The sequence below is a fragment of the Crocodylus porosus genome, unplaced genomic scaffold (genome assembly GCF_001723895.1).
Source record: "Crocodylus porosus isolate Cpor-Errol unplaced genomic scaffold, CroPor_comp1, whole genome shotgun sequence".
Lineage (NCBI taxonomy): Eukaryota > Metazoa > Chordata > Crocodylia > Crocodylidae > Crocodylus > Crocodylus porosus.
Genome location: NW_017728906.1, coordinates 39,820,831 through 39,826,225, shown reverse-complemented (window position 1 = coordinate 39,826,225; position 5,395 = coordinate 39,820,831). Strand labels below are relative to the sequence as shown.

Sequence of the window (5,395 nt, the reverse complement as noted above, 5' to 3'; positions counted from 1 at the left end):
CCTGCCCTTTGGGCAGGGGGCTGGACTCGATGATCTCCCGAGGTCCCTTCCAGCCCTAATGTCTATGAAATCTATGAAATCTATGAAATATGATCTGGATGTCCCAGGAAAACCATAGCTGTAAGAAAAGAGGGGAAAAAAGTTGTATCTATATGATGCAGTCCTTTGAATTGAGGTGAATTTGCCCTAACCCAAGGAGATTTTGCTCTGGTTTCAATCTCGAGCAATTTCTTTTCTGGGCAAGGTAGCTTGACCCTGTCCCAATGATCTTGTAAAAGGCAATTGAGTAAGAAAAGTTTACAGCTAGGTTGAGCATGCAAGGGCAGAGTTCCCTCAGTCCCATAAAAGGAACAGTTTGCACCTTTTCTGCTTATCTCTGCTCAGTTAACAGAAGGCTGCTTCAATTTTCTTTCTTTGTACCAGATGTGGATGGGCTCTCCTGCCTTAGATATGCCCCAGAATGACGCAGATTTGTGATGTGACATGCTGGCACCATGTCACATCATTATTATTTTTATGATCTATTTATGGAACCCTGGACAGGTACAATGTGCCGAGCAAACATCTGAGCTCTCTGTAGATCTTGTATTCTACAGCTGCAACAACAAATGGCATACAGCAGAATCAGCACAAGGTAGGGTGTAGCCAGATCCCTATCCTATTACAGCATGACTGTTGTGCTGCAGTGCTCATGATCAAAAAGCCCAAGAAACTCACTAAAAGGGCAATTCACAGCCTCCCAAAATTGTGAGCTCACCCTTTTCCCTTTGACCTTCTTCAGCCTATCTGTAAATCTTCATGCACAGTCCTGTCTTGTACACTTGACATTTACATCTCTCTGGCAGTGCACAGCTTTGAATAAAATAGTCTTCATCTGTTGTCAAGATGCACTCAGGCAAGGGGTTTTCATTTAGTTTTATAAAGGCTAACTCAGAACATTTATACTTGTCCCAGTGAAGCAAACATTTGGGAGGCTTAAAGGCCAAAGTTCCTTGTGTAGGTAATATGGCTCATCTGGCAGCCCTGAACTTTTGTTTAGAGAACAACACCTACGCTGCTGGGCGCCCAGCCAAGAGCTGCACCCACATAGAGCTCAGCCCAGCCAAGATGAAAGAAATTAACTTTCTACTGGCAGAGTGCTTCCCCCTTCCCCCCACACACTTTTTTTTCTTTTTTTTTTAGTTATTTTTTTAATGAAAGCAATTTAATTTTGTCACTGAGCCTCCCCCTCATTCTTTTAATATTTTTTCCAGAATCCCATCCATGTTCTTTCTGAGGCTATTTAAAACATTCTGCAAACCATAAATATACCTGTTGAGAAAGCTGAAGCTGCTATGGTTGCTGCTAATGTTCAGTTATAAAGCAAGGGCATTAATCAGCAAGTGTACATATTCTAAGACAGCAATTAGACTCTATCCTCATTGGTTTCTCCCACAGCACCCTTCGTGGCATTCTCTGTGCTGTTCTCTACACCTTCCTGGACCTACCCATATTGCTATGATTGCTGTTCTGTATTTGTATGGTAGAAAAACCTACTGACCCCAGTCAAGGATCCCATTGTGCTAGGAGGTGTACACACACAAAATACAAAGTCACTGCACAACTCAAAGAACTCACAGTCTGAAGTCTATGAGCAGAGGCAGCAGATGGACAGTGAGACCAGTATGACTGGAATAATACAAATGGTCACCTAAAGGCCAAATAACTTAAAGGTCACTAAAGGCCCCAAATGTACCATTGACAAAGCAAGACCTGACAACTTCCTCCTGCTCAGATGACTGAAACCAACAGTTAGGGAGAGCAGATTGTTCAGCAGCCTCTCAAAGTAGTTTAGGGTGGACCTGTGTGCCTTGTACACAGCACGGCTTGCAGGCTGTTCCTGAGCATGATGGTAAGGTGTGCACATGGGCCACCTCAGGACATCTCTTCTGTCTGATTGCCTGGGCAGAAGTCAGTGGCCAGGGCTCATTTTATTAGCAGCAGACCCAAGTTTGGAAGGAACCATATTGGCATGCCTTATGATCTTCCATCCTTTCAGTCAGGGGGCTCCAACTTGCTTGGCCCCCTGGCCTGCCTCCAGACTGTGGGGCTCCTCATGGGCTGGATCCAGAACCACTTCCAGGGATGAGGCAGGCCTATATTGGTTCCACTTCCAGTGAATGACAGGCCTATATTGGTTCAGGGAGACACAGGGGTTAACACGGCTGTTCCTTGCCCTGCTGCTGCCAAAAAAGAGTTGCCAACGGGATTTGGTATGCTAGCATTGGCACTGGGGCATTATCTACCATGGCTCCCTGTACCATGGGGATTAATACCACCACTTACCCACCCTTCAAATCCATGCCCCTCCAGAAGCCCTGTGTACCAGATGACACTCCTACTTCAAATCAAAAAACGTGGTAAAGCCAAAGGAAGAGAGTTTAGGTTTTCTAACTCAGCCCTGCACTTCAAACACCAGGGTGTCCTTCTTCCTGTGTTTTCTTTTGGATCTAGGCCTCGTGCTCAGTTTCAGCCTTGAGCTTGTTCTTAAGATGGATTTATGGCCCCCAGCAGGTGATTTTGTACTATAAAAGCTGACACACCTTTAGCTGTACTCTAGGCCTCCCCTAGCAAGCACTTCTATAATAACGTAACCTTGTAAAATATTTTTTGGTATCTGATGCTATCTCGTGTGTTCTTTGCTTACATCATTACACCCTTGAGGACTGCTCCTGGCATGTACTCCCTTGTTGCTTATTATATTGTTTTCTGATAGGCGAGCTTCCTGTAATAGCTTCACGTAGAAGATGTCCTAGACTCCGTGTTAATGTGTCACACTTGCTCTGAGTAGGGCAAACAGAGGTGAGTCTGGACAAAGTGAGCTTGGCTGTCTGACTAGGCTTGACTAGATTTTATCAAGAGGTTGCAATCAAACAGATGGCTCTGAGAGTCTTACAAAAAGGTCAATAAAAGGCAACAATTTTACAATGGCCAGATAACACCTAATACTCTCTTTGAAATAAAAAGATTTATCCACTTAATTTTGCTTGATTCAAAAACAAAAGTGTGGTGATAAAAAAGTAGTTGCTTTATTAAAAGACTTCACTGTATAAATCCTCTTAGCAAACTGGAAGGTGGGCTAGAAAAGTGATCAGTTTAATCATAGGAGTATTTCAAAGTGAGGTAAGCCTCTTTGTCTCATCAGGTCCATCAGCTGCATCAGAAAGATGAGGCAAAAGCCAAGGATTTATTCCTGCTGGGCATGGTTTTGGTAAAGAGTTTTATTTGGGAGACGTGTTTGAAGCACCTCTTCATTTTGTGATCACCCACACTAGGAGCATTGCTGAGTGAAAACATCAACCTGTAGGCAATCTGAGTCTGAGGTCCAGCCCTGTTGGGTCCATTGTAATAACAGAATGGATGTAAAGGTACTCCCAGTGGGCAGCTGAGACTTCCTCTAGCATTTTTATTCCTTGCCCCTTGGGTAGCGGGCATCTCAGGTGCTAGAAGACAGCAGGGCTGGAATGTACTGCAACCCACCAATTTCTGCCATTGCAATTGCCTGTTCAGAGACCTTACAAGCCAGTGCAATTTACAGAAGGGAGCCAAAAAGTTTGCCTTCAGGACTAGAGTATAGTGAAAGGCTGGGCTACCTCCAGTGCACCTGGGCATTCAGCTCTCTGAATTCTGGTCCAATTGTACTTTGCAATCTACACTGCCGACTGTTAGTGTCACGTGGAGCTTCCCTGGAGGGCTTTTCCACTCCCTCTTGCAAACTTAAAAGAACTTTTGGACGTTATAAACAGCTAGTAACAAGTTTTATCAGGTTTTAACAGTCTTGTGGAGATTAACTGAACTGATTTACTGGCAATGATGCAGTGCCTCTCCTTATATACACATACACTGTTTATTGCCAGTCTTGTTCAGTTATGTTTTTAATCTCCAGGGAACAGTGATTAGGATGATAGATATTTTCATACTTGGAGGGGAAGGCACATGCCATATGCAGTCCTAAATGGGGTTAGCTTGCAAAGTCTTCTTCCTGCGTCACTGTAATGTTTGCGTTTTCCTGCAAGTTAAGGGATGGATGAACTGGAAATGGTAGTTTAATACTCTTAAAGGATAGGGCTTGCTTTTACCAACAGGATCATGAAATTTCAAAATCAGTATTTTATAGAAAAGCCTTGTAGGCCAAAAGGCTGGGAAAAAAGTGACTTATTTTCTCTCCTGTGCAGACAGAAGCTGTGCTATTTAACTGCAGGTTACAAAAATGAAGCATTAATAGTTTTTTCAGCTGATCTGATGGGGCTTTGATCCCTTTTGCCATCCCAGCTCCCCATGTCATGACCACAGCAGAGCAGCAAAATACCTGTCCCGCTATTAAAGGAAGGAAAGCCAGTCCATCTCTTCCCTCTGTTCCAATACTGCACTGGTTCTGCTGACCTGAGGTGGATTGCTCCTTTTTCTCTGCTGCAGGGTGAGCCTACTATGCACTCAAAGGAGTCAGTGTTTCAGGATTTGATTTCACCTTCCCAACACCTCTGCTTCCCAGTGAAGTGGTTTCATCCCAGTCGTTTGGTGCTGGAGTAAAAGGGATCTGCAGACTATCTCACTGAGCTTCAGGTAGTGGAACACAACAGTGCAAAGGAGGAAGAGAAATGAGTCTAGTTTCTTAAACACTAGCCCAGAGGTAGGCAACGTTTTTTGGCTGGAGTGCCGAAAAAACCATGATGTGTACCTTAGAAGGTGCCGGAGTGCCGGCATGCCAGAAAAACAAAATGGGGGGTAGGGGGGAGGGTGTACATGGCAGGACACACTGCGTAGTAGTATATTTAATAATCATAAATGTTGCCTTTGTTGTTGTGTATTCCTTTTTTGTTGAGCATGTTTCAATGAGAGAGAAAAAAGACAAATAAGAGAAGGGAAAAGGAGAGCAGAGAGAGAACCAGACACATGCACACGCACACAGAGAACCAAAACACACCCGGAACAGAAACATGCACACAGACACACAGGACCAGACAGAGGCAGACAAACATGCAGAACCAGATGTGTGGGCACATGGAGCTGGGCTCCTGGGCCACTGGACAAAGTCTGCTCCGAAGCATGTATGCACCTGCTGGTATGGAGCTAATACCAGAGCCTGGAGCAGATGTTTGCAGCCTCCTGGCTGCAGCCAGCCCAGGCTCTGGGTAGCTGCTGCCAGCCATGGCAGGGCTTGCAGCCACCAAGCTGCCTGCTGGGAGCAGCCCAGGCTTCGTGGCTGCCTAGAGCCCAGGCTGGCGATGGTGTGCCAAGCAAAATGGCTTCACATGCCGTGCTCCGCACATGTGCAGGGGGTTGCTGACCCCTGCACTAGCCTGTTTTTCTCTGGGCCATTTTTCTTGTTCTCCAGCAGCAGCTTGCTCTGATTTAT

At 45.2% G+C, this 5,395-nt stretch overlaps 1 long non-coding RNA gene across 1 annotated transcript in view; it reads left to right on the top strand.

The window, feature by feature from the left end:
• The window catches only part of LOC109305901, a 19,691-nt gene extending 14,512 nt beyond the window's left edge, over positions 1 to 5,179 (top strand). The window contains exon 3 of the long non-coding RNA XR_002099759.1: positions 5,085 to 5,179. This is a non-coding gene — a long non-coding RNA (uncharacterized LOC109305901). The remainder of the gene's footprint in view (positions 1 to 5,084) is intronic.
• Positions 5,180 to 5,395: the final 216 nt, after the last annotated feature.